The sequence below is a fragment of the Oratosquilla oratoria genome, chromosome 30, assembly GCF_046742065.1.
Source record: "Oratosquilla oratoria isolate Oo_2021 chromosome 30, ASM4674206v1, whole genome shotgun sequence".
Classification (NCBI taxonomy): domain Eukaryota; kingdom Metazoa; phylum Arthropoda; class Malacostraca; order Stomatopoda; family Squillidae; genus Oratosquilla; species Oratosquilla oratoria.
The window spans coordinates 13,452,268-13,461,268 of NC_134806.1; positions in this window are offsets into that span (position 1 = coordinate 13,452,268).

Consider the following 9,001-nt stretch of genomic DNA (forward strand, 5'->3'; position numbering starts at 1 on the left):
TGTATATCGCTTCTGTATAGGGTCCATGTTTCGCAGGCGTATAAGAGCGTGGAGAGGACTACTGCCTTGAAGACCATGATTTTAGTGGCCATCGTCAGTGCGTGGTTGTTGAACACGCGGTAGTTGAGTTGACCAAAGGCGGAGTGGACTGCCCTGATCCTGTTCTCCACGTCTTTCTTGCATGTGGGAGTAGATGTTAGGATGCTTCCTAGGTATGTAAACTGGTCCACTTCTTCTAGAGGTTGGCCATTTACGATGGTGTTGGTATTAGGGAGCAGGAGACCAGGTGGGTGTTGGACTAGTATTTTGGTCTTATCTGTATTGACCTGCATCCCAAAACGTTCATAGGCTGCATTGTATGCATCTGCTAGTGATTGAAGGTCCTCTGCAGTCTGACCTGGGGTGGCGTTGTCATCGGCATATTGCAGCTCTCGCACCGGACATATAGTGGTCTTAGTTCTAGCGCGGAGTCGAGCCAAGTTGAAAGCTCCCCCATCCATGCGGAAACGGAGATCGATTGAAGGTGTGTCTGGTAGTATCTCGTTAAGCGTCGCTGCTGTGTAAAGAGAGAAACACGTTGGAGCCAGAACACAGCCCTGTTTCAGACCACCGTTGATGGGGAATGGCTCGGAGAGGGAGTTCTGGTGGCATACTCTCCCCACCATTTCATCATGCAGGGCACGCACCAGGGTGACAAAGTCGGGTGGGCAGCCAAACCTAGCGAGGACTGCCCACATAGCGGGTCGGGGTACTTTATCGAAGGCCTTTTTTAAGTCCCAGAAGATAAACATTGCGGGCTGCTGTTGTTCAAGGCTCTTCTCTTGTAGTTGTCGTGCGCAGATCATGTCAATGGTCCCGCGGGAAGGTCGAAATCCGCACTGGGACTCTGGCAGGACGTCTTCTGCGAGGACGAGGAGGCGGTCAAGGAGAATGCGGGCGAATATTTTGCTTGCGATGCTCAGTAGTGATATTCCCCGGTAGTTGTTACAATTCTCCCGGTCTCCTTTTTTTAATATTGTAACGATTGTTGCATCGCGGAAGTCACTAGGGAGGGTCTTCGTCTCCCATATTTTCAGTATGAGAAGCATGAGACGGTTCCTCAGCTCTGGGCCACCGTGCGTGAGGAGCTCCAGTGGGACGTTGTCGGGTCCTGGGGCTTTGCCGGGTCTCATGCGTTTAAGGGCTTTGTTAAAGTCCTGGACGGAGGGGGGTAGTGCCATCCAGTGACGGACGGGATATTGCGGGGTCATTCGCAGGAGGTTGTCAGGGGTGTCAACCTGGTCGTTGAGGAGATTTTCAAAGTGAGACCTCCACCTTAGCAAAATGCCCTCGCTGTCGGTGATGGTCGTGGCCCCATCCACATCCTTTAAGCCACCCACTGATGACCGTGTGGGACCGAAAATTTCTTTTGTTGCTGCATAAAAGCTTCGCAGGTCTCGCTGGTCAGCGTAGCTTTGTATTTCTGCAGCTTTCTTTTGCCACCAGGTGTTCTGGGCTTCTCGGATGCCTCTTTGGCATTCAGCTACAGCTTGCTTGTGAGCACGTTTATTTGCAGCTGTGGGCTGGTTCTCCATGGTCAGACGCGTCTGGCGTTTAGCCTCAATGAGAGGAGAGATGGCATCGTCACTCTCGTCAAACCAGTCCTGCCTTTTCTTGTTTGCGTAGCCGATGATTTCCTCTGCGGCACGGGTCATGGCGTCTCTTAGGGTGGTCCAGTGGTGCTCTACATTGGCCTGATCCACAGGCTCTGCAAGGTGACGTTCGCAGGCTTCTCTGAAGTTTTGTGCCAGTTGTGGATTGCGGAGCTTGCTACAGTCAAAGCGCCGGTGTGATGCGCTGTCGGGTGCCCTTCTAGGTGGTCGAAGGGTAGTCATGGTCAGTCTGGAGATCAGCAGTCTGTGGTCCGTCCAGCAGTCATCCGCTCCGGGCATGGTTCGGGTGATGCGGACGTCTCTTCGGTCTCTGGCTCTGGTGAGAATGTAGTCCAGAATGTGCCAGTGTTTGGACCGAGGGTGTCTCCATGTCGTCTTCTGTCGGTTCGGGAGTCTAAACATAGTGTTGGTCACTATAAGTTGGTGTTCTGCACACAAACCCAGTAGGAGTTCTCCATTGGCGTTACAGTTCCCGATACCGTGGTGGCCGATGATTCCCTCCCATAGGCGATGGTCCTTGCCTACTCGAGCATTAAAGTCGCCCAGCACAACAAGCTTGTCGTTGGCGGGCACTCTCTGGATGGTGTGGTCGAGCTGGGTGTAGAATGCAGCTTTGTCTTCGTCGGGTGAGGTCAGAGTTGGGGCGTAGACGGAAATCAGGGTGATGTGTCTGTCCCGCGTGATGGGAATGCGGACTGTCATCAGGCGCTCACTGATGGCCTTGGGAGCGAGGTTGTGCTGTTGTACAAGCTGGGAACGGATTGCAAAGCCGACACCATGTATGCGCGGCTCCTCGGGGGCTTTCCCTTTCCAAAAGATGGTGTATCCCGTTCCGGCTTCCCTGATGTTGCCCTCTTTGGGTAGTCTGGTCTCGCTAAGGGCCGCCACATCAATGTTGAAGCGGGCGAGCTCCTTGCAAACGAGAGCTGTACGTCGTTCCGGGTGGTTAGTGTTTGCCACGTTTTGGAGGGTGCGAATATTCCATGCACCAATGGTTAAAATCTTTCTGTTGTTGCGACCGCTTTAATGGGATGTCCGCCAACCGCGGTAAGCTGACCAGACGTGTTTTCCGTGACCGATGTTTACCCCACCTTTTCTTGGGGCTTCCCCATGCGGGGTGGGCTGCGGTGGTCCTTAGTAGGCCAGCCCAGTCACGGGTCCAGCTGCCGAGCTCTGGTGTCACGGAAAAAGTCACCAAAGAGCGACCATCTTAGACCCGCCGCCCGAGTGCAGTCGCGGGCTGAAGGCTTCCAGCTTTCCAGGCCTGCCCCCGTCACCCGCGGTACCATCGCTTCGGGACTTGATGGTATATATATATATGTATACATATATATATATATATATATATATATACATATATATACATATATTTATATCTATATATATATATACGTGTATATATACATATATATATGTATATATATATATATACTGTATATACATATATATGTATATATATATGTATATATATATATATATAGATATTTGGTGATTGGTCTTTAGTCACAAAAAATTCTGCGTGATTCTGGTCCGTATGGATATCCTATACGATTTAGAAAAGGAGGAAGAAGAAGAACGAAAAGGAGAAGAGAAGAAGCAAGATGAGTAGGATAACAAAAGAAAGAGGAAATAAGAAGTGAAAACGGAAAAGGCAAATGAGGAATAGGAGAAAAATAGGACGAGATTTTTGGCGAGAAGAGGAAAAGGAAGAGGAGGAGTTCAGTAAGTTTGAAGAGGAAATAAAGCATAGAAAGAAAGAGAAGAAGGAGGAGGAGGAGGAGGAGAAGCATGACCAGAGGAAGAGAGAGAAGAAAGGAGAAATAGAAGAGAAGATATAAGAGATGGGAAAAGGTAAGGAATCTGTGGGAACGTAATTAAGTGGAAGAGTTAACGAAATAATAAAAAAAATAATAATAATGGAGGAAATGATGACCGAGAAAGGAATTAGAGTAAAGAAAAATGGGAAGAGAGGGAAGGAAAGAGAGAGGACAGGAAGAGGGGAGAAAGAAAGAGAAAGAGAGGGAATATGAGACGGGAAAGAGGAGGACGAAAGAGGAAGAGTGGAGAGGGAATGAGGGAGGATGAGGGGATGAAGAGAGGAAAGGGAAAGGAAAGTGGAAGGAGGAAAAGAAGCGAACGAAAGAGAGGAGAAGGAAGTGGAGGAAAGGGAAGGCAGCCGAAAGAAGAACGAAGATAAAAGAAGAAAGAAGAGGAAAAGGAAGAAGATAAGAGGAGAAAGGTGAGGGAGAAAGTGAAAGGAAAAGAATGAAAAGTTGATGAAATAATTATGAAGAAAGGAAGAAGGGAATAATGAAGGAAAGAGAAAGGGGAGTCGGAGGGAAGAGGAATATGTCACGTTAGCCAAATGGGACAAGATGGAAAAGAGAAATCTAAAAGGGAATAAAAATAAAAAAGAGGAAATGAGAAGAAGAGAGGAAACAGAAAGAAGAGGAAAAAAAAGAATAAAACTAAGGTGAAGAGGTGAGAGAAAAGAGAAGAAAAGAGGAAGCGAGGGAAAAGAGAGAGAGAAATCAATCTCAAACTCAAAAACTCAAGAATAGGTAGGTAGAAATAAAAGAATGTAGAAATGGCTGAAGAGAGTGTGTGGAAGTGGAGAAAGATGAAGGAGAGAAAAGAGAAAACTGACCTCGGAAAGAGAGTTAGGTGAGGAGAGGAAAAGGGGAAGAGAAAAGGAGAACCAAAGATAGCGAGAGAGAAATTGTAAAAAGGAAGAAAGGAAGAGGAGGAGAAGGAAGGAAAAAATTGGAGACCAAAGAAGAAAAGAAAAGAAAAAGGAGAATGGGAACAAGAAAGAAGAGGAGAAAAGGAAAAATAAAACAGAAGGAAGAAGAAATAGAAAAAGATTGATGGGTAGATGAAAAAGGAAGAGGAAAATTAAAAAGAAAAGGAGGAAGAAGAAAAAATATAAGGAAAGAAAAGAGAAAATAAGAGGATAAAGGAGAATAAGAAAGGAAGGAGGGAGAATGATTGGAAGGAAGAAAATAGGAAGAATATAAAAATGAATAACAGAAGATTAAGAAAATGGTAAAGTAAGGTAAACTATAAAATATAATGAAAGCAAACAGGAAGAGGAGGGAAAAGAAGAAAAATACAATTCAGGGCTAAGAAAATAAAGAGAAATAAAGGGAAAATATAAAAACAACTAAACGAGAACATAAAGGTAAAAAAATGAAAATGTCAAGAGAGGTTGGAAGGAAGGAAGGAAGGAGGGAGGTTGGGGGGGGGAAAGCGAGTGGGAGGAGGGGGGCGAAGCGAGGGGGGGGGAAAGGGACGAGGGTAGGGGACACCAAGTGAAGACAGGCAATTACGAAAAGAAAAAGAAAAGATGAAACAAAAAGAAAAGAACAACAAAACATAAAACTATCTTGTCCAAGGAAGTCTGGCATAATTCAACAGAGCTGGAAGGGGGAAAGGAAGGATGAGGGTGGGAGGGTGTGGGGGATTCTTTGGCCCGATTCCTTGTCCGTCACCTCCCCACCCCACCCCACCTTCCTCTCCAACTTCTGCCCCACCCCCACCACCGCCACCGCCCTCTACGATAGCATTGCCCCTCGTTGGGATTTGAAGACTGAAAGAGAGAATATGGGTAGGCACATATATGTGTATGTATGTATATATGTGTGTATGTGTATATATACATATATATACATTATATACATATATATATATATATATATGTATGTGTATATATACATATATATATGTATATATATGTATATATATATATATATACATATATATACATATGTATATACATATATACATATATATATATACATACATATATATATATATATATATATACAGGGTTTTCACATCACCAGGAAACAAATTATACAGTATCACCACAGGAGAAGAGAAACTTGTAGACAGTGACTACTTTCATGTATTGATATCTCCAGACAAAGTAAAGTAAGACACATACAAGTATGGTTATATACATAAATAGTGAGGAACACGGATATAGGGGGGAAACAGGAGGGGAGAGGAGAGGAATGTACAAAGAGGTACATGACCTGACCTTTCTCGCTTAGACCTGTATATTGGAGAAAAGTAAAAATATCCCCTCTATATTCTTAACCAATGTCGCAATACTCCTAAGAAACGGTTTTACAGAAAATATGATGAAGAACAAGAAGATCACGATAACCTTGGAACACTTGTTGTTCCTTTCGATGAAAAATGTCTACGTGTTGTAAACTTCCTTAAGGAATTAAAAGTCAAAATATTATTCAGATATGACCGCACTATAAAAAGAACACTCACCAAGAACAGCGGGGTAGTGTGTAAAAAATTCTTTACAAAGATTGTAACAAAATTTATTTTGGACAAACTGAGGAAAATTTGGAAACAAAGATTTCCTAGCATGAATATAGTGCAAGATCTGCCCAAGGAAAAAAAAATCATTTCAACATAAAGTATTAGATAAACACCATATTGATTGGTCCGGGCAACGATCTTAACAAAATGTGATCGAATTATATTTAATCTCAGGCACATATTACAGAAATGTAAACCTGAGCTATAAATATTTCAGATGTGATCATTTGTTGAGAGAGTTGATGATTAAGAAGTATTGGCCGGATTGAATCATTGTAGTCAATTCTAAGTGAGATCATGCAACTCACTGTCCATTCCTCCCCTCCCCCCCTCTCCCCTCCCCCTCTCCCTTCCCCCCACTGCTGTTTCCCCCCATGTTTGTGTTCCTTACTTTTTATGTATTTAACCATAATTGTATCTGTCTTACTTTGTTTGAATATGTAAATACACGAAAGTACTTACTGCCTACAAGTTACTCCTCTCCTGTGGTGGTATTGCATATATACATATATATATATACATATATATATATATATATATATATATATATATATATATGTATATATATATATATATATTTATATATAAATACATATATATGTATATGTATATGTATATATATATATATATTCATATACATATATATATATATATATATATATATATATATATATATATTTGTGTGTGTGTGTGTGTGTGTGTGTGTGTGTGTGTGTGTGTGTGTGTGTGTATGTAACCATGTAAAGAGTGGGAATGGGGGAGAAGAGGAAGAAAGAAGAAGGGAAGATGGAGAAAGAGAGATAAAGGAAGGGGAGGAAACGAATGAGGAGGAGAAACAAGAAAAGAGAGAGGAGGACGAAGAAGAGGAAGTGGATGAAGAAGAGAGTAGAGGGAGGAGAAGTTGAAAGAGAATCATTAGGAAGAGAAGGAAAAGAAAATGGAGGTAAAGGAAGAGGAGGAGGAGGAGGAGGAGGACGAGGAGAAGTAAGACGTAGAGAAATGGTGGAGAAGAGGAGGAGAAACAACAAGAAAGAGCTTCACACCTTCGACACATTTTTTTTCCGGGAACCAAGAGAGAGAGAAAGAGGGAGAGAGAGAGAGAGAGAGAGAGAGAGAAGGATCTGAAGCTTAGCCCATACAGTTCCATTCGTTTGAAAGACATTCCTTCTCAATCTAAAGAGCTTCTTTATGAGATTCAGATCAAAATAATCCATTACTTCTCTCAGAAATGCAATGGAAAACTGAAAGAAAAAAATGAGAACTCACAAAACACGAATTGGAACAAAAAAGGATGATGACGTCACGAGCTCGAGAAGGGACGATAAGAGGAGGAGGAGGAGGAGGAGGAGAGGAGGAGGAGGAGGAGGGGAGGAGGAGGAGGACAGGGAAGATTCCGAAATATTATATAATCTACTTTATGATATGATATATGTGAAATGACACAAATAATGGCTTGTAGTATGGTACAATATAGTATATAATAAACAGCGTAATATGATATAAAAAAAATGTAACATATATAATATGATATAATACAGTAAAACAATATAACATATTGCAGTATAATGTAATATAATATGATATAAGATAGTACAGTATAATGCATTATGAAATATTTTTAATGTGATATAAATTATATACTATATATGATAGATAATATAATCCAATATGATAAAGTTAAGATATATGATATATTTTGTAATATAAGAATTGATATAATGTAATATAACAAAATGTACGATATTATACAATACACGATGAATAATACTATCAGACTAATCGATGTCTGTTTTGGTCGGTTCGCTTCACAGAAAACGAGATGTCACACACGCGCGCCCGTTTTTCAATTGTCTGCGTTAAATCTTATCCTATTTATTTTTTGTCTAATTTTGTTTTAATCTACATTGTCCTTTATTTTTTTTTATCCATCTATTCATTTTGTTTATTTGTTCATTTTTACTTATATTTCTAGGAAGTAATAATACAACTTTCTCTCAGATGAATTAGTCAAATGAAAGTCGTCTTTAGATGTAAAGGAGTTAATCGAGGTCAAGTTCAGCACTTTCATTGTTCAGTTGTCCCCTCCCCCTTCGCTGAATTAAATCGTCTGACGACAGGCAGAATGAATATACAAATCGTCATTAGAAGGTCATTAGAAGATTCTTTGCCACATGAATCATTAGAGAGAGAAAGAGCAAAAGAGAGAAGAGAGTAAGAATGGTGTCTATGGAGGGACGAGAGGTGGAGGAGGAGGACGAGGAGGAGGAGGGAACAGAGGGGGGCCAAGAGGAGTGGATGGGAGGGAGTGAGAGAGGGCATGAAGAAAGAGAAGTAAATCAAACAGAACGAGGGAGAGAAATGAAAAGGAAAGATAACGAAGGAAAGGAAGAGGGGAGAGAGAGAGAGAGAGAGAGAGAGAGAGAGAAAGAGAGAGAGGTTTCAACTCAAAAGGAAGAGGAACGAAAGAAAAGGAAAAGGAAGTGATAAAAGAGATGGCGAAATAAAAATAAGAAGAAGAAGAAGAAGAAGAAGAAAGAAGAAGGTGAAAAAGAAGAAGAAGAATGTGATGAAGGTGGTGATGAAAAAAAAAGTGAGAAGAAGAAGAAGAAAAAAGAAAATGAGTAAGAAGTAGAAATCCGAAGGAAAAAGGAAGGATGAAGGAGGAATATAAATAAGAGTGAATAGAAACTAGGAGGGAAAGGAAGGAGGAAAGAAGAGGACGAATGAGGATAGGGAGTGAGTGAGGGTGGGAGGGAGGGAATGAGGGAGGGAGGGAGGGAATGAGGGAGGGAGGAAGGGAGGGAAACTATAACAAGTGGGTAAGGGGCACAAACGATAACAGGGAACAGAGATCAAGGCCAGCAAGAAGAACGAAGACTCATCCCATAACAAGACTTCTGTCTTCTTACAAAATCATCACCGACATGACATAAGAAGGAAATGGAGGCGCGAACGACTTCTCTCCAAATAAAAGAGAAAAAAAGGAGTAATGAAAGACCTCACGAAAA